Below are 20,589 nucleotides of genomic sequence, written 5' to 3' on the forward strand. Positions count from 1 at the left end.
TTATGTTTTGCTGAAATGTAAGAGCTGTTCAAATTTCCAAAGGTTGTTTGCACCTACCAAATGGCCTGAGACTGTTATGCTTTTGAAGATTGTGATTTGTTGGTCGGTATTTTTCTGTCTCCTTGCTTGTCAAGCCAACAGCTGTCACTTCTAAAAGGTATGCTAAGCTCCTGCTGCCCACCATTTCAATCTGTTATGGGTTAGGAAGACAAAAACTCATCGAGACAATCTACATAAATAATTTTCTGTGAGGACCTAGGGAAGTGTTCTAGGAGTAAGATAAGATTTTAATTCCTGCACTTGTTTCAATTATTTGAATTGTTGATAAGCAACAAATAGTCTAAGTCTTTTGCTTCAGCAAGGGCACCTGGATAGCTGAGTTTGCCAACCAAATAAACTTCTGAATAAGTGAGGTGTTTCTGTAATTCAGCTGCATTATGGGTCTAGGAAATGAATTTATCCACACAGAAAGCAACAGGAACACAGTGGCTTCTGGAACACTCTTCTCCCTCTAGGAGTAGAGGAGGAAAATTATTTAATCCAACCAGTCTACATTTTGATCTGTTCATCCTAAGGAGGCAACATGACGTTTTCTGACCACCAGAGGGCACAGTGTGAACAGTAGGCTTCTCAGCAAAAAGCAGCTTCATCAGAAAGTCCCTTTTTAAAAAGCACGTGGCATTCATATTCTTAAGAGTTCATTTTGTGGAACTTCTATCTATCCAGAAGTATTCACTCTGTGACTTTGTCTGGGACCCACCTAAAACTGCTCCTCCACCTGTATTGTCTTAGTTGGCACCGCCATGCACCAATCACCCAGGCTACTTGGGAGTCACCTGGGTCTCCCCCCTCATAATTAAGTCTTGCCAATATTTTCACTAAATATTTCTCAAATCTGCCCCTCTATTCCATCCCTACTTCCCCTGCACTCCTGAGGCCTCTATCATCACTCATGAGTTGCTACAAGAGCCTCCTTAACTAGTCCCTCCTTAACAAATCCAGCCTTCACCCTCAGACGACTCATAAAGAACAAAAATCAGACCATATCTGTCTCCTGCTTAAACTCTGCTGTTCCCTTCACATATCCTCAGGCTAAAGTACAAACTCCTTAGCAAGGCATCAAAGGCCTCCTGCCCACCCATCTAGTCTTGTTTGGCTACTTCCTGCTTCAAACTTCATGTTCAAGCAGCATAAAACTGCTTGTACCTCCCCCTCCCCCCCAATCCCTCATTTCTTCATGTATTTTACCTCCATTTTTAGTCATGCTCATTGGTTCTTGTACCTGAACCTCCCACGTATCATTTAATAAGCAGTTTATCACCTCCTCCAAAAAGCCTTCTTGTAACACCTCCCTCTTCCACTATTTTGGGTTTTGATATCACTGTGTATTATCTCCTTATTTTGCACTTATTACACTGTATTTTAATTACCAGAACAGCAACATAAAGTAGGTGTTAAAGCACAAACTGACTACACTGCCTAGGTTCAAATTCTGGCTCTGCCACTTGTTAGGTGCGACCCTGGGTAGGTTGCTTAACCAATTTGTGCCTCAATCCTCTCATCTGAGAATGAGGACTGTAATCCTTCCAAGCATTAAGACTTATTACTGTCATGGAGTAAGTGCTAAGTAAGAATTGGCTACCGTAATTTCCTATGTGTGGGTCTCCCCTCTAGATCATGAGGAACCTGGAGGCAAGGACTTTGGCTTGTTCCTTTCTCTGCAGCGTAGTATGTATTCAGTAAATGTGGCTAAATGAGTAACTGGTGAAGCAGCTCTATGATGGGAGGGACTACCCTGTTCCTTTCTTTCAGCAGATCCACACATTTCTTAATTGTATTGCTTCCAATTTTGTAGCTCTGATTTTTTTTTTATGTTTAATTCTAACTAAAATCCTGAGAACTTCATACTTTTATCTAATTAAAAGTCAATGAAATGAAACCAAGTGTCATAAAAAGCATGTTCATCCTAAGAAGCTTAACTCCATTTCTAAGCCTTAAATCTATTTAAGATTTAAGATTATCCCTCATCCCAAAGCACCTAACACAGCATAAGACTTCATGCCTTCATACATGCTATTACATTTCCTTAGACCCTTTTCAAGGTCCAGCTCACTTTCTTCCGGAAGTTTTTTCTGATCCCAGGGCTAGGCAGTTGACCTTCTTCTGTGCTTCCGAAAGAGCCCGTACCTACAACTATAGGGTGACAAATAATATATCATTCAAACTGGGACACTGGATCTATCACCACACTCCCAGCAGGGATTGTAAGTGCGTTGTCCCCCTGCTTTGCTGTAAGCTGCTAGAGGTCAGAGCACTGTCTTGGTCATCACTGTGTCCCGTGAGCCTCTAACAGTTGCCTGATATTTGGTTGATATCTGATCAGTTTCTGAATGAATAAATGTTGAAGTCGGTTAAGTTTTATTTTGCTTATCAATTTTTTGCATTATTTCAATCACGGCAACTTTTATATAGTGGCCAAAAATTTACAAAGCAATTTCTTATGCATTATACAACTGATTCTCACAATCCTGAGGTAGGTATTTTTATCCTTATTTTGTGAATGAGGATACAGGTTCAGTGGTTGATACATAAGTGCTCATCTTGATTCAGAGCCCTAAGTTTCAGTTTTTATGAACCAGACAACACTCTTTCTGACAATGATGATTTAGTGGTGTCCCTTTGCAACATTCTAAGCCTCCCAGTCACCCCATCCTCATATTGCCTCATATTGCAGGCAGAATGCCGGGCTCCTTCCCCATCTCTTCCATCTGCTGACTCCCACTGCCCATCAGAGCAAGCCCTCCCCTTATACTAAAGATTTCAAGTGGGAATGGAGCTCTTCATCTCAAAAGGATTATGTGTTATCTCACACAGGCAACAAACAGAAAATACGGTTGATTTAACTGTCTTTAATTTTCCAATTTTATTTTGAAAATGACTTTAAACTCAAAGCAGAGTAGTGTAAAAAACATGCATGTCCCCAACATCCGCAAATAACCAATGTTGTGATTACACTTCTTTTGGGGGCTTTGTTTTCAGAACATCATCAACTACTTCACAGCTCACACCAGGCTAATAAGTGATTCTGCACTTTCACTAAGATCTCTTGTAGTTACTACACAAGCCATAATATTACTTAGAAATCTATCTTAATTATGTACCATCTCCTTCCGTGCTACATCTGAAAAACCATAGTCATTCATCCCCTTCTTTCCTCAATGTGTGGCCTGCTACCTCTGGATATTGATTCAGAGGAACCCCTCATCCCACATCAGCACAGAGATATCTTAGCAGTGGTCTTCATGGTAAGTGTACCTTCTCCTTCCCAACTATAAATTATGAAACTCTCTACAAATGTGAGGGTATTGTTTTGTTTTAATGAGTTTGGCCTGTGTAAATCAATCCATGATAAACTGGACATCAACATTAACATTAAAAGTGTGAAAACTAGGACTAGCACACCAAGGCACAGTTAAGTACTTCCTAAAGGAAGGCCTAAAATAGCAGCCCTGTTACATTTAAACTTTCATGTGTTACTTTATCATAGAATTTCAAATCAGCCCAATGCAAAATATTTCCTTTTACTCTACCTGGACAATTTTCACCAACCTGAGTAGTGAACAGAGAACAGGAGTCCCTGAATCATCTGACAGGCCATTCCTAGGCAGGGTGAGGCAGACACAGCAGCACAGTTATGATCAAATGTTGCCTTCTCTCATTTTAAACAAGGAATTTACTGTGAACAGTTATTATTTCTGGGGAGTGGGAGTCAGAATGACTTTCATTTTTATAGTATTTTCTGTACTTCAGTATAGGTTGAATTTTTACAAAGAGCATGGATCTTATAAAGTATTTCCATTTTGAGAAAAAAGACATGACTCACTTTTAATTTGGTTCATGTAAGAATAAATAACAAAGTAATTTGAATATTTTACTGTAAGAGATATTAACACCAGAAGAAAATATCAGGACAAAACATTATGTAGAGACCAAAGTGACCTCTCAAGCAGATGTTTTGCAAACATACCTCATTTTTTTTTTGAAAGACAACAGATTGTAGCTTAAAAATAAAAATCTATGGAAAATTTTCTGCATTTTTATTCCAAATGGTTTCCTCTTCTTTAGGCCAGAAGGTTAATAGCAAATGCTTGACACTCTTCCTGGCTGGAGGAGTGGCCTGAAAGCAGGCACTTTTTTTCTCCTGCATATTAGGACGGAAAATGGTGCTAAGTACAAAAACTTAGCAGTGTTAAACCGAAATCAAAACACAAGGTCAAGAGCAAGTGGCTCAAACTATGTTTATGCCCTGTTAAATATGGTTTCTCTTTTCTTTAACAGTGATGGGCCCTCTCTCCTCCCCAAAACTGGCTACTATGTTGGAATGGGAAGAACAGAAAGGCTTCAGGAAAGACTGCTCAACCTGTTATTCTGTATTTGGTCATAATGGAGAAACCTGCTTTTAAAATGAATATGTTAACTGAAGGCTCTACTGCAGATTGTCTTTATTAATCTTTGGAAAATCATTTCACCTCCATTATACTTCAATTTTCTCTGTTTAAGATGAGGAAGTCCCACCCCCATCTAGCTCCCAAAGCCAGTTATTGAAACTTTATCAGATATATAGCAAATGATTCAAAAGAAAAATTCTGAAGTTCTGATGACCAGTCTTCAGTCAAGCTTCATCTTTTTGTATCCCAATTCTCTCCATCATATCTAATTTGTACTGACAAAGTTTCATAGAATCTCATTTCTCCGTTTCAAAGACGGTGATTGCTTTGAACTTACCATGAGAACTGCATCCGTCACCAAATAAGCTCCAGAATGCCTTGAACTTCAGCTCAAGAAACTATTCCAAGTCTCCTAAAAAAGCCTGGGACCACTCCTTGGGTTCGAGTGTCAAAGAGAAAATTGTTCCTGGAATAGTTTTCCTGCTGTGATACATACTATTTGGAAAACTACTTAGGCTAGTGGAGAATCTGTGCCTACCCACCACGCTGCAGTTCGATTTAGTAATATTATTACATATACAAATGCCCCCACTGTCCCCAGAAAACATCAAGGACTTTCACCAACATCTCCCTGACGCTCCTAATCTGGAAAATGTCATGTCAACCTTTCAGATCATGTAACGCGTTGCTTAGGTAGAATGGGAGGGTGCCTGAGCTCAGACTCAAGCCTACATACTTTAGTGGTAACGACTCCCGATCTAGTACCTCCAACACATTTACGGAACTCTAACAGAACTTCTGGAAAGCGACCACCACTGGAAGCGAAAAGCACTTTCTTCTCAGGAAACAAGATCTTTTCCCCCTGAAAATTCCCAAACCCGAGACCTACCACTTTTAATTGAACAAAAAGCGTGTGTGCCGGCAAGAGGGGGTGGGAAAGGAGCGTGGCAAGAATCTGCAAGGCTCCTACGCCTCCTCTCTCGGAGCGCGCCCAAGTCTGCGGCCTCGGGCTCCGGGACACTTCCCCTCCCACCCGCCGAGGAGCCGCAGCTGTAAGTTGAGAGAAGCGGGCTCTGGGCACGTCAATCAACCGGGTCCTCCCGCCTTCCGTCTACACCTCTCCCTTCCCCCCCTCTCAAAAAAATAAGGGCAGAAAAAGAAAGGGAAAAGACGGTAACTAATGTGGGAACTAGTCTCCGCAGGAGCTTCGCCTCAGACCCAGGGAGGCCGCACGTCCCGGACCTTGTGAGGCGGCGGGCGGCGGGATCGAGCAGGCGGGCCCAGCAGCCGCCCGTCGCCGGGTCCTCGCAGCGCGTCCGCCGCGCTCCGGCTCCCCGCACTGGTCGGCGGCGCTCTGGCCCCGCACTCCGCCAGGCCCGCGCGGCCCGCCGCCCTTCGGCGCGGGCCAAAGTTGCGCAAATAGCCCCACAACTGGCAAATACTCACCGGCCGCAGCAGGAACCAGGGTTGCGGAGATTTTAGGGAGTTTAAGGCAAATCGGACACGGGAAAGGCGGGCGGAGGCGACGGGGCCGCGAACTGCAGTGGAGGCGACGCGCGGCGCACGGGCTGGGCTGCGCGGAGAGGTTCTGGCTCTGTCAGGGACTGTGCTGCAACAAAGGACTTCCGCTGCCGCACAGCCGCGCCTGCCGCACCGCACTGAGCCGGCCCCGCTTACGCGGCGACTCCGGGTCTGCCCACCAGTTCGCTGCGGCGTCCGCCAGCCTTCCCCTCCCTCTCGCCCGCCCACCCACTCCGCCGCTGGCTGCTAGGGGCACCCGCGGTCGCCTGTTTGTTGCAACAAGTTTCTGCGTCGGGCTCCGAGGAGGCTGGCGCAACCCGCACCGCGGGGGCCGGCGCGGCGGCGGCTTGACCACCCCTCTCGCTCCTCTCCCAAGGGTAGGCTTGGGACCTCCTCCTCCTGTTTGCACAGCTGGATGGGACTGGGCTCCTCCCGACTCCCCAAGGGCAGGATGCTGCTTTCCCACTCCGTCCAGATGTCAGACCCCTGCCCGGGAGGACCCAGCAGCTGGGCCCTCCCTCGCGGTACGTCCCCGGCGTTCTGGGGGCGCCGGCACTCTCACCCTGTCCCGTGCGGGGCCAGTCCGTTCAGGGTCGCCCATTCCCCGCGCTCCCCCACCCCGCCTTCCAAGGGCCTGTCGGCCTCCGGCCTTGAGTCACTTCCCCCGCCATGCCCCACCCCACCTAACTAGCCTCCCCTCCCAGGCTCCCGCGGCTCAGCTTCCCTGGCCTTGCGCCCTCACCCCTCTCCCCGTGAACACGCGGCGCATCCTTCCCCACCCCCATCCCCGAACAGAGGAGGTGCCCATGCTTTTGCACACACCAGGGAAAGTCCCCAGGTCACGCGGTTTTGTGTGTGTGTGTGTGTACGTGTGTGGAGCCTGTGACGCTCAGGTTCGTCTCCACGCTTCCGCCTACAGAGTCACGACTGGGAACGGTGGCGGAGGCGCCCCAAGCGCAAACCGACCCCCTCCTAGCCACCAGGGCAGGCGCGCACGTAAGCACGCATGCACGCATACTCCGGCCCCCGCGCCCCTCGTTCAGCGGCTACCAGGCGCGCGGTCACGTGGGCCCACCGCGGGACGGCCGGCGCGGGAAGCCGCGCGAGAGCGGACCGCGGGGTGCGTGAGCCGGCGCCGCCGCGTGACGTTTGCGGCGCGGGAGCCGCCCCTCCCGCACGGAGGAGCCGGCCGGCCGCCGCGGCGGCGTCTGGGTAAGCGACGCGGCCCGGCCCCTGTGGGCTGCTCCAAGCTCAGTCCCTCCCGCCGCGAGCCGCGTGGGGCGGCGGCGGCCTGCAGCTGCGCCGGTCGCGGACAGATGCAAGTAGCTCGGGAGGGGGGTGTTTTTGGTCCATTTGACTTGTCAGTCAGGGCAAGGAGAAAAATGGCAACTGCGAGTGAATGCTGGGTCGAGGATGCCCAGAGCCGCCTTAGGCTGTCTGCATAAGGCGTTTGTCTGGACTTGATGCAGGCGAGTCCGCGCGCGGGGGCGCAGCAAAGGCATAGAGCCCTCCCTGTAGAAAGCCGGTTGCGACCCCGCGCGGGAAGCCCCGACTGGCGTGCGGCGTTCCCCGGGCGGCCGCCCGGATCCCTAGCAAGTGGGCGGGTCTCCAGGTGCAGCCTGCGAGACGTTGCTACCACTGCCCTCCCTCTCCCTCCCCACCTCCCATTTGTGATTACTTTGTTGCTAGAGCAGGAAATATCCCGCCCATCCCATAATTCATTTATTTCTTTTTTCAGATTAATTTCATTCTAAGCATATCCAGTTTTTGTTTTTAAAGCTTGCGCCATCTATCACTGCCTTCCCTAGCACTCATTTAGAGAAATCAAGCTGTTCTCTAGCTGCTTAGGCAGCGCCTAGCTCTGTACCTGGAACTTGGCAGCCCCTAACATGTTTCATAAATGAACGCCCGGTTCACCGCAAGGGATTAAATTTGGCATTCATTGTCTTGAGAATAAAGTCTTTTGGGCAAAGCTGTTCATTCCCACAAGGTTTTGTGAAGTGTGTAAAGTACACTTTGTAATCATAGATTTTTAAAGCTGAAAGGGGCCTTATAGAAAATCCAGTTCATCCCTCTTATTTTACACGTGAGGACACCCAGCCTAAAGATCATGTAGCTGATGGAGGTCCTGCACCTCTTGAGTAATTGGACTCCAGGGCTCCAGATGCCTTGGTCGTTTTATTCTAGCACACCAGGAGTGCAGTGCCAGTTTAACCCACTCATTGTAGACTGTCCCCCAGAGGTGATTTTACTTGGCTTGGTCCAGATTGTTGAGAAATCAGACTTGGCCAGTGTGTGATGGCTCTGGTATTTTAAGAAATGGGGTTGGCACTATTTCTAGGTGGAATAGACTGCCTCTGATGTACTTTGGAGCTCAACCCTCCTCCCCCTCCGATTCAGCCTATTCTCTGCAAGAATAACCAATATTTGCAGCATTGGTTGCTTCCTTAGGTTAAGGCATCAAAGTCCTCATTAGCAATCTGGATATGTTTTAATTAACAGTAAATTATTAGTCCATTATCACAAAGACATCAGCTCTTTACTAGGGAACAGAGCAATGATGGGATAGGACACGGAGTTGATTAGTACTGCTGGCCAGGAGGTTATCAGGAAGCAGTGGAACATCACTGGGTGGTCAGCAAGAAAGGAGGGAGGGACTTCACGTGACTAGCTACACCTTTTTGTCCAGTCCTGCCCTGAATGTCTTATTTGGAGGTAGTGGAGATGGATTCTGCTCAGGTTTGGTCACTGTTTTATTAAGTACCTGCAGTGGCTAGCCATTTTCATAGAGGAGTGTTGAATATTTACCAAAAAGGATGTAGTATTGTCTCTGTTATTACACACAAGGAAACAGGCTCAGAGATTTAGTTGGCTTCAATAATGCAGTCGTTTGCAGTAGAATTCAGCCTAGACCACTTACCGTGTTTCCCCCAAAATAAGACCTAGCTGGACAGTCAGCTCTAATGCATCGTTTGTAGCAAAAATTAATATAAGACCCAGTCTTATTTTACTGTAATATAAGACTGGGTCTGTATAATATAATATGAGAGCAGGTCTTATATTAATTTTTACTCCAAAAGACGCATCAGAGCTGATTGTCCGGCTAGGTCTTATTTTCAGGGAAACGGTATCTCCCAAGTCCAGTCTGGCTCTTTTGCACTATATCTCACCACCACTTCAAGCCAGGAAGGGGATGAGAGAATCGCCTGTGGCTGATTTATTGGCGCCTGTGGTTGCCCAGAGAAGCTGAGCAGGACTTTCAGCTGCCCTCTATGCCTTAGAAAGTGGAGCTGTGTGCTTCCACCCTATCTCCTGAGGGGAATGGGAAGGAGTCAGGCTGTCTAGCTGAGGAGGAGGGGCCCAAGTGCCTTGGCCATAAAATATCCTGGTGAGGGCTGTGCTGGGAAGTGTTGCATAATGCCCTCCTCACCACTGAACCAAAGTGATTTATTTACTATGGTCCAAAGATGGTGCTTGACCATCTTGTTAAAGAAAAACTTGTCCATTTTAGTAATGACGGCCAGAAAAGAGTTGGGGATTTTATATTATTGCAGTATTTTTTTCTTGTTTTAAAAAAAGCAGTACCGGTGCTCTTATCTTGATAAATTATAAAGTACTTCTATACCACTTCCTGTGCCCCCTTTCTGCTTATTTATTCCAAATTGCATGTGAACTTCAGTCTTGTCAGAGAAGAATGCTAAGAAAAATACTGTTCTAGTTTAGCGTTACCAGCATAAGCTATGGAGGCAGACCTAGCTTTTGACCACCACTTTATACCATTTGTAGTTTACTAATTGCTAGGTTTTTCCTCATCTGTAAAATGGAAATAAAAAGAACAAATGTAGTCACCGTGAGGATGAAAAGAAATAATGTACATAAAGCACTTAAGTAGCACAAGGCCTTGCATATAGTATTTACTCATTATAATAGCAGCTATCAATAATATCTGGAACAGTATTATTCCCTCTAGGATAGGAAAGATTGCTACTTGAGCTTGCTTGTGGAAAGTGGAGAAGGAAGAAACAAAGTGTTTGAAGTAAACATCAGTTTCAGGATTATTAATTGAATTTAACACTTCTGCTTTCCCTTTGCCAGCAGGATTTTCTTTCTCTTTTAATCTTATCTGGAGAAAAGGTGTTTATAGTGTTGTTAATTATTTTTGAAATTTTTCTAATTTCTTCCCTGGTTATAAATCAATAGACAATGACTTTTTGTTCCTTCTGAAAAACTCTAGACACTTTAAGCAAAGGGTTTCATTAGCTCATGTGGATAATGTGTTGTGGAATGTTCCATGCAAAGGAAATATTGGATCACCTGTATTCATTCTTATACGATCATTCTTGTTTGTACTGTATTCTAGGTCTGTGCTAGTATTGTTGTTTTCCATCTTTCTCCTCCTTTTAGTACCTATTCTTTCAGAAATGCAATCTTTATTTTTTTAGTAGACTAAGAAGAATTTTTTTCCTTTCCTTCACAGGGTTCTGATTTTTTAAGGTCCACCAGCAATTTGTACTCACCAGTGTTAGCATTCTTGTTTGCCTGGTACTGTGGCTTTATCAGGCATCCCACATGTTGGTTAGATGAGGGTTAGAGATGCAGCAGGCTGGCTATATCTGCCAACAGGCAGGAGGCCCCAAACTGACGTTTCCCTGTTCCGTTAAAGGTTTCTAGAGCATAACTGCTCTTCCTGTATCATCTACCACATCTACTTCTTACCCTCTTCTCTAATATTCTCAGTGATTTTCATAAGCAGATGCCTAGAATTACTGCAGATTTTATTTACCTCAACCAGTATTTTCAGATTTGGAATTTCCGTGTCATTTTCAGATATTGTGAAAATAGGTGTAATGGAGTATGAGAATAAATACCTCTTTTTTCTAAATACTTTTTAAAAAGTATGAAAATGGTGTGTTCCTTCTGTGCCCCCAGTGCAAATTCTACTAGCTTGGGAGCACTTTTGTTTCTTAATCTGACTAATTTTTTAGTTTAAAGTTACAATTAGAATTGTTGATTTTTGTTCTTTTAATGTAATTGGTATAATTTCCACATTTTGAGAACTTCTTGTGAAATTGCTTCTTTTTCTCTGATTTTAGAGTGAAATATTCTCTGGAGTTTCTTTGGTCCCTTTCCTTTTTTTTTTTTTTTTTTTTTTTAATTTTATTGGGGAATGTTGGGGGACAGTGTGTTTCTCCAGGGAGTTGTCCTTCAGTCCAGTCATGGAGGGTGCAGCTCGGCCCCAAGTCCAGTCGTGGTTCCCAATCCCCAGCAACCTTGTTGAGAGCTCGTGCTCTAACCAACTGAGCCATCCGGCCGCCCCTTTAGTCCCCTTTTCTAACGTGGTAGCTGTTACCTGAGGCATCTTAGACTCACCTGAGGAGCTTTTTAAAAAAAACTACCTGTGCTTCACCCCCAGCAATTCTGTTTGGGTTAATCTGGAGTAGGACTCAGGCATCAATGCAACTCTACATGGAAAGTTTTATAATAGTCATCAATAAGAGCCACTATTCCAGGATGAAATGATTTCTGTAAACACTCTTTCTCTAGGCTATAAAATGTTACACCTCCACAGTCATGTGAAAGTACCATTAAAAAGTTAAAATCATCGTGTAAAGTCTTTTATCGTGGCATTTTGAATATTTCTGCTTTTACATTTGTATTTATAGCCATAAGTGTCTCAAAAAAGCTGTACATATCCCTATGCCAACTTTTCTGTCTGTCTTAATGATAATTAATGACTAAAGTCATAGGTGGTAGGAACCACTTAGAAAATACCTAAGACTGTTTTCCACAGAAACAGATGTCTTACTCCTTTTATTTCTTTTTTAATTAAAGAGTCTTACAGGAAAAAAAAATTATTACATCCTGAGAGAATGAAAAGCTGTGTATTCCAGGACATCGTTCTGGCTACCATGGGTCTGCGAGTCCAGTCTAACTAATACAATAGATGTTTTTTTTAATAAATAAAAATCAAAGATGTTGAATACCAAGCTAACTTTGAATTAAACAAACATAGATACTGGTATGAAGCTGTTCTAGCTTACTTAATTTGAACTAATCCAGAATTACTGCAATTTAGTAAGTAAAAAGTTTTTGCAGTCTCTTAAATATCAATGCTAACCCTATGATAATGTAAATGCTACTTGATAGCAGATAAAGTATTTTAAAATTTTGTACTCTTTGAATTTGGTTCCAGTATTTGTAAGTATAATAAAATGATAAGTTATTTTTCTGCAACCTGTCTCACATCTTAAAATTTCCACCAACAATTTTCAAATGTAACTTTTAAGATCTTTCTGTATGCATAGGAAACTTTCGCTGTTCTACGTACTAGAGAAAATAAAAATGATGGTCAAAGAAACGATGAGCAAAGGATATATAAAAAAGCCGAGCTAGCAATTTGCAAAGTAGATTGTATTATAAAATGTTGTCGGTAACTTTGTGATGGATTGGCTCTATTGACCTGAGGTAAAATCTGGTTGTGCCTTAAAACATCAAATGTCTATTATGCAAATAAGTTTGAATTAACTTATTATGTATATAAGTTTTGTTTTTTTAACAGATCTGAATTTGTTTCCTTTTACAAACTTGGAAAATTTACCCCCTTATTTGATTCAATATACAGAAAGTGCCCCCAAAATGTGTACACATTTTAAGAAAAGAAAACTGTATTAAAATTGTAATAGTCAATATATACCAATAACAGAAGATGAATACAAGTCACGTTTGACTTCTGCAGTTACAAGAGGTGCTCAAAGTAGTTACCATCAGCGTCCAGACTCTTCTGATTACAGTGAACTGCTTGGGCAACGTTGACCAAGGTGTCCACTTGTATACATTTTTTTGGCACCCCTGGTATTTGTGAAATCTGTCATCAATATATATGTTGAAAGTTCTATTAATAGATCGGGGTTTTGAAGAAAGAGCGCTGAGTTTAAAGTCAGACTTGAATTGAAGTACTATAGCATCCTTTAATAGATAGATGTCTGACTTGGGTACCTTTCCTGCCTTGTCTGAGCCTATGGTGCATCAACCATAAAACGGAACTGATATAGTATCTATTCTATTACTGCGTAGGCTCAAAAAAAGGTAGTATGGGGCAAAGGTTCTTAAAGTGTGGTCCAAGGATCCCCTGGAGTTTCCTGAAACCTTTTCATTGGGTCTACAAGTATCTTCTTTTTGCAGGGCCAAATTCTCTTAATATACTTGAACCAAAACATGTAGCAACAGATTGAATGCAGAAGCAGAGAAAAGAACCCAGCTGTATTTTTTTAAATCCAGGTATTAAAGAGGATTGCAAAATATAAAGCAATGTCACCCATCTCTCTCTATATATATGAAAAAGTGTATTATTTGTTTTAATATGTAATGGGTCGTTATTTTAAATAATTTAAAAAATATTTCTTAATTTCTCATATGGTAAATATTAATAAACATAACCCACATAAAGAACAGCTTTTCACAGTCCTAAATACTTTTTCTTAAGAGTGCAAATGGATCTTGAGACCAGAACTTTTTAGAACTGCTTATAAAGGGTAATGACTGAGTAATTCCTACTAGGATTTGAAATTTATAAAAATTCATAGTTTTATTGAGATAAAAACTATAAACTTGAAAAAAAGTTTAAAAAACTACAAGATGTCATTTGTGGGTGATAAAAAGCCAGCAGAAACTGGAATGAAGTCTACACTTGGAAGAAGGGAACAGCAGTGGATACGTTTCCATTTTTATGGCTTTTATCCTGAGAGAAGGCCCCAGTTGGTGACATGAGGGGATGGCTAAAACTGGGATAATAACCTGTAATCTTACTTGCTTGAAGAAAAGAGGACAAAGTTCAGAGTGACCACACAGCTGGAAAATAAGGAGGAAAATCCTAGAAAGGATGTGGTGGTTGCGGGGGGATGGGATAAATACTGTTTATAAACTCAGCTTAAATCTCTTGCCAATTCCTAAACTTTAGACATGTTTTGAACAGCCTTCAAACAGCACACCTAACACCAAAAAATCTGAACCGTAAGGGAGGCAAACCTTGGAGTAAAAGTCCATCCAAGTTAATTGAAAAAAAAAAAAAAACACAAACAAAACATCAGTACTCTTTGGAAGGATATTACAGAATCTAGAGTCTTTACTATAGTAATCACAATGGCTAGGATATTACCTAAAATAACTAAACATATGAAGAAACAGGAAACTATCCCTTTAATGAAATTGGCCTTAAGATGACCCAGAGGCTGGCTTTGGCAGACAATATTTAAAGCAGCTGTTATACGCATAGATATAAAGCAAAATAAAGTTGGTAATGTGTTAACAAATAGGAAATCTCAACAGACAAATAGAAACTAAAAAAAAGGATGAAAATTTCAGACCTGAAAAATATATCTGAAAAAATTCATTGAATGGGTTTAATAGATTAGAAATGATGGAGTCCATGAACTTGAAGGTAGATGAACAGAAATCTCATCTGAAGCAGAAAGAGAAATAAATTAGTCTATGAAAGTTCTCTATAAACTTCAATGCTCTGTACTGGCATCAGGAATTATTACTCTAGTTTTCTTTAAAGTCTAAACTCACTTCTTCCCTCTGCATACTGACTAATTTCTAGTTTGTAAAGCAATGCCATCTAAAAGAATACACTTGAATTCTCTCTCCTCAGCTCAACCATCTGCTTTCCACTGTCAGAAAAAGAAATCCCCCTTTTCTCCATGGCTAACGGCTATACTTTTGTTTGCATTCCTTCTGGCTTCTAGAGATCCACCGCTCTTTAGCCTGAAAGTTGTCTTCAATATGCAGCATCCTCAATGACCTACCCTTTATGGCCTCTGCTTTCTCACGTCCCCTTGCAGTCAGATATTTCGCTCTGCCTGTTTCCCCAAACTTCAGCGATCACCAGAAACCTTGGTCACCACACTTGGGGTTGTTGTAATAGGCCTCATCGCCGTGTTTCTCTGCAGCATTTTCCATCATTGCCATCCCTCCTGCCAAGGTTCTCACCTTTCCTTCACCTCCCTTATCTTCCCACAATGACAATATATTTTCTTATTCTCTTTTATTATCTTTTCTGTGTTTTTCAAGGATTCATTATTCTTAGCTTTTTTTTCCTTTTACTTAATAGCCCTATTCACTCCTGGTAACTTTAGCCTTGTCATTTCAGAGGACCACCTCTCCTTGTCTAGTCCAGCACATTGTCTCCACTGGTCACTAAGCATTTCTACTTAGATGTCCTACAGTGAACACCTTGAACTCATTGTGTCCAAAATGAAATTTGTCTCTTATCAAGCCAGTTTCTATGCCTCTTCTCTGGCATTCTGGGACCCTGCCTTTGTATCATCACCTAGCACATGGCAGTTACTCTGCAAATATGACCTGAAAGAATAAACGAAGTCTTCTAGTTACACAAGCTGGAGTTCTGAGACTCATCTTTGACTTGATCTCTGGCTGACCACATCCAATCTGCTGCCAAGTCATGTCAGTCAGTTTTACGTCTGGTGTATCTTCTTGCATTTATTTGCACTGCCATTACTTGGATGTTGCAGTAGGCTCCTTGCTGGTCTTTATTTCTCCATCCTTCACCCTTGCTAATCTTTTTTATGTATTGCTACTAGACCAGTCTTGACTCAAGCCTAATGATGGTGATGATAATGATGACTGGTTTTTATTGAATATGAGGTCTGACAATTAAGTTCGCGAACTCATCCTAGAAAAGGTGCTACATACCTCATTGCTGAATATCACTACAGTCACCTTTGAAGTACTCCCCTTGGGAAGCTATGCACCGATGCCAGCGCCTAGTCCACCCTTAAAGCAATTTTGGAACTTTTTCTGGAATGGCCATCAGAGCTGTCGTATTATCCTTGATGTCCTGAATGTCATCAAAATGTCTTCCTTTCAATATTTCCTTTATCTTTGGGTGAAGAAAAAAGTCATTGTGGGCCAGATCAGGTCATTAGGGAGGGTGTTCCAATATAGTTATTTGTTTACTGGCTAAAAACTCCCTCACAGACAGTGCTGTGTGAGCTGGTGCATTGTCGTGATGCAAGAACCATGAATTGTTGGTGAAAAGTTCAGCTCGTTTTTGTCTTAACTTTTCTATGCAGCCTTTTCAGCACTTCCAAATAGTAAATTCAGTTAACTGTTTGTCCAGTTGGTACAAATTCATAATGAATAATCCCGCTGATACTGTGTTTCCTCGAAAATAAGACCTAGCCAGACAATCAGCTTTAATGTGTCTTTTGGAGCAAAAATGAATATAAGACCCGTATTATATCATTATGTCATATATTATTTTATATTAGACCCGGTCTTATTTTACTATAAGTCTTATAGTAAAATAAGACCGGGTCTTATATTCGTTTTTGCTTCAAAAGACGCATTAGAGCTGATTGTCCAGCTGGGTCTTATTTTTGGGGAAACGGTATCAAAAAAAGGTCAGCAACATTGTTTTGACTCTTGATTTGGACAGAACTTTTTTGGTCATGGAGAATTGGCTGACTTCCATTGTGTACTTTTATGCTTTGTTTCAGGGTCATATTGGTACACCCATGTTTCATCACCAGTGATAACACGGCCCAAAACATCATCTTGTCTCTCCAAAAGGTCTTAGCAAACTTTGACTCTCCTTTGCTTTTGTTCATTGGTGAGCTCCTTTGGGACCATTTTTGCACATACCTTTCTCATGCGAAGATTTTCAGTTAATATTTTTCTAAATGTTTCTCTATTGATGTTTACTTGGTCTGCTATGCTTCTCACAGTCAGCCGATGATTTTGCTGCATAATTCAATGAATTTTTACATCAGTTCTGCTTGTTACTGGCCACCATGACCTCTCTTCATCAGTGACACATTCTCTCCCTTCGGAAAAACATTTAATCCATTTGTACAATGCTGTTTTCTTTATGGCATTATCCCCATAAACTTGGACTAACATGTCCCTGATTTCACTTCCACTTTTGCCAAGTTTAACAAGAAATTTAATGTTTGTTCGTTGCTGTAATTCAAGCTGAGACATTTTCGGGATGGCACACAAAAACGTGCAAGAACAATAATGAACACCACAATTGCAAGACAATGCCACACGTTGACATGAACACAACTGTCAGACACTGATACACCAAGATTATGAAACCTTACCGAGCTGTTCGTACAGTGCTGCCAATGTAAGCACATGATGGCAAGTTCGTGAACTTAATTGTTAGAGCTCGTAATTACTATGGGCCCCACTATTTCTAAGTACTTACATGTATTATCTTATTAAATCTATATAATAACCTGTGAGATAGAGACTGTAGTTGTTCATATTTTGTAAGTGAAACGGAGGCCCAGAGTTGTATCTTGTCAAGATCACACAACTAAATGGCAGAGCTGCAATTTTAATCCAAGCTGTCCGATTCCAAAGTTCAAGCTTTAACTACTGTGCTGTTTTCCCTCCCACAGAAAGCATCTTAACATAGTTCTCCATTTCAGACACAACTGGAGTAACTTTTAATTTTACATTCAGTACCTTCTGTGAGCTGCCCCTATCTCTTGTTATTTACTTTTGTTTTTTCTGTGCCAAAATGAATTCTTCAGTTTTCTATGTATTCATACCCTCTCTGTAATTTTACTTATTCTATTTTTTTCTGCCTGCAATGCTATGTTCACCTGTCTATTCATCTAAATCTAGTTCAAATGGCTTATTTTCCATTTGGTCATCTGTTACTTATCTCCTCAAAGCATGTTTTCCAAATTACTCTTATGGCACATGTCACTTCATGTTGTAATTACTGTTTATTAGTCTGTAATCTTGATTGCATCATCTATAATTTTTTTCTGTCCCTATGCCTTGTACAATGTGTGCTTTCAAATATTTTTCCATGAATAAAATTCTCTTCAAAAATATTTTTTCAATAAGTGAATTGGCTTTTTAGTGTGCCATTTTCATTTCCACATGGTTCAACAGTTCATTATACTAAATATATATATATAATATATATATAATATACATATGTATTATATATATATATATAAATGAAAAACTGGTGAAAACGTTTATGATCTGAGAGTTTTTTTGGAGACAATTTTTAAGGCTAGTTTAAGATATTTCAATGTGAACCATTTCATTGAATCTAAGACACATGTTTTTCACATACTGAAACCTCCAATATAGAGTTTTATTTTGTTTTTTTTTTTAGTCTACCTATAAATTGGTGGTGTTTTAGAATCAGAAATGGTGGTAAACACAATAGTGGCTTTTGGTTAAATGGCCTTTTGGAACAAAACCCACAATTTGGATTTTGTTTATGTTCTTAGAGGTAGGCTCAAGTCTCTGTAGGTTTTATCTTGTTATTTCTTATTTCATTGCTACTTACAGGCTTTTAAAATGAGATGGTAAGGGGTGAGAATTTTTCTTGTTTAATTGGTGAGGAATGGGGGGAACATGTTCAAATATAAGTAGGATTTTTTAAAGTAATGTGTGAATGTAAAATTAAGCAATTGCAGGATTCCTAAAGTACAATATTATTTATATAAAATTTTAAAACATGCAAAACAGTACCATACCTTCTTAAGGAATGTATACATATACAGTAAGATTGTGACGATATACAGGGGAGTCATAAACACCAAATTCAGGATGGCAGTTACTTTTGGGTTTTTTTTGTTTGTTTATTCCATTTCTATTTTATTGTAAAATACACATAGTATAAAATTTCTCATTTTGGCCATTTTAAAGTGTACAATTCAGTGGTAGCTAGTACATTCCCAATGTTGTGCAACCATCACCACTCTCTAGCTCCAGAATGGTTTTTTTTTGCAATTACAGTTGACATACAATATATTAGTTTCAGGTGTACAGCATAGTGGTTAAACACTTACATAACTTATGAAGTGATCACCCCAATAAATCTAGTGCCCACCTGACACCATACATAATTATTAACAATATCATTGTTTAATTCCTTATGCTTTACATTCCCATTACTATTTTGTAACTACCAATTTGTATTTCTTAATCCCTTCCCCCAGCACCCCTCCCAGCTGGCAACCATCAAAATGTTCTCTGTATCTATGAGTATCTGTGTTTGTTTGTTTGTTTACTTTGTTCATTAGATTCCACATATAAGTGGAATCGTGGCATTTGTCTTTCTGACTTACTCCACGATACCCTCTAGGTCCTTCCATGTTGTGGCAGATGGCAGTTTTCATTCCTTTTTATGGCTGAGTAATATTCCATTGTACATATATACCTCCTCTTTATCCACTCATCCATTGATGGACAACCAGGTTGCCTCTATATCTTGGCTACTGTAAACAATGCTGCAATGAACATATTGATGCACATGTCCCTTCAAAGTAGCATTTTGGGTTTCTTTGGATAAATACTTAGAGGTGGGATTACTGGGTCCTTCTTTGTCTCTTGTTATAGCCTTTGTTTTAAAGTCTATTTTGTCAGGTATAAGTATTGCTACTCCAGATTTTTTTTTTTTCATTTTCAGTTTCAGGAAATATCTTTTTCCATCCTTTTAACTGTCAGTCTGTGTGTGTCTTTCGATCTGAAGTGAATCTCTTGTAGGCGCATATGTAAGGGTTTTGTTTTCTTATCCATTCAGCGACTCTATCTTTTGATTGGAGCATTTAATCATTTATATTTAAAGTAACTGTTGATAGATATATAGTCATTGCCATTTTATTGTTCATATTTTTGATAAATATTTTTTTTCTTCTTATTCAAGAAGTCCCTCTAACATTTCTTGTAATACTGGTTTGTGATGATGAACTCCTTTAGCTTTTTCTTGTCTGAGAAGCTCTTTATCTGTCCTTCGACTATAAAGCCTAGCTTTGCTGGTAGAGTAATCTTGCTTGTAGGTCCTTGCTTTCATCACTTTGAACATTTCCTGCCAATCCCTTCTGGCCTGCAAAGTTTCTGTTGAGTAATCAGCCGACAGTCTTAAGGGAGCTCTGTTGTAGGTAACAACTTAGTTTCTCTAGCTACTTTTAAAATTCTCTCTTTGTCTTTAAACAAGCATTTTAATTATGATGTGTCTTGGTGTGGGCCTTTTTGGGTTTCATTCTACTTCCTTCAGGAATCTCCATGCCTGTATGTGTCTGAATGCAGTTGTCAGGGTTTAGGTTCTATCCCATGGGGCTTCCAGGCCCCATGTAAATCGGGGGATGTAGCTTGACATCTATTTTAAGGGCTCCTGAACTTACAGTGACTGTTAAGTTTCCCAAACATTGTATGATAATTAGGAAGCCAGTGTCGCCTGAGCACTGAGGATCCCTAAGGAGCAGTGATGGCTCTAGCCCAGCCAGGACACACTATTATGTTATGAATATTTATCGCTAACATTTAAATAGCAGTTTCCATTACAAGGTGCTTTTCACATAACTTATCTCATGTAGTTCTGAGGCAGGGATCAATATCTCATTCCTATTTTTCCCGTGAAGAAACTGAAGACTAGGAACATTGTTGCATAGATTAAAAAAGGACAGGACTTTCTTTTGCCCCTGTGTCACTCATACCAAGCTATCCTCGTACCAGATGAAAAAAAGGCCATAAATATTTGTGGGATCAGCAGTTGATATTGATTGTCACAATAGGTCTTAATGTTAACTAGGTTTGGGGTGAAATTAATAGCATTGAAAACTGT

At 41.2% G+C, this 20,589-nt stretch overlaps 2 protein-coding genes across 7 annotated transcripts in view; one reads left to right on the forward strand and one right to left on the reverse strand.

Annotated features, from left to right (window-relative positions):
* Nucleotides 1-6,255, reverse strand: part of ZBTB1 (zinc finger and BTB domain containing 1) — a 22,763-nt gene extending 16,508 nt beyond the window's left edge. For both annotated transcript variants that reach the window (XM_033108174.1, XM_033108172.1), the window contains exon 1: nucleotides 5,893-6,255. The gene's annotated coding sequence lies outside the window, so the exon portion shown is untranslated. The remainder of the gene's footprint in view (nucleotides 1-5,892) is intronic.
* Nucleotides 6,227-20,589, forward strand: part of ZBTB25 (zinc finger and BTB domain containing 25) — a 24,536-nt gene continuing 10,173 nt past the window's right edge. For 2 of the 5 annotated variants that reach the window (XM_033108179.1, XM_033108178.1), the window contains exon 1: nucleotides 7,064-7,181. The gene's annotated coding sequence lies outside the window, so the exon portion shown is untranslated. The other 3 variants (XM_033108176.1, XM_033108175.1, XM_033108177.1) reach the window with 3 other exon arrangements.

Source organism: Rhinolophus ferrumequinum, chromosome 6, assembly GCF_004115265.2.
Source record: "Rhinolophus ferrumequinum isolate MPI-CBG mRhiFer1 chromosome 6, mRhiFer1_v1.p, whole genome shotgun sequence".
Classification (NCBI taxonomy): Eukaryota; Metazoa; Chordata; class Mammalia; order Chiroptera; family Rhinolophidae; genus Rhinolophus; species Rhinolophus ferrumequinum.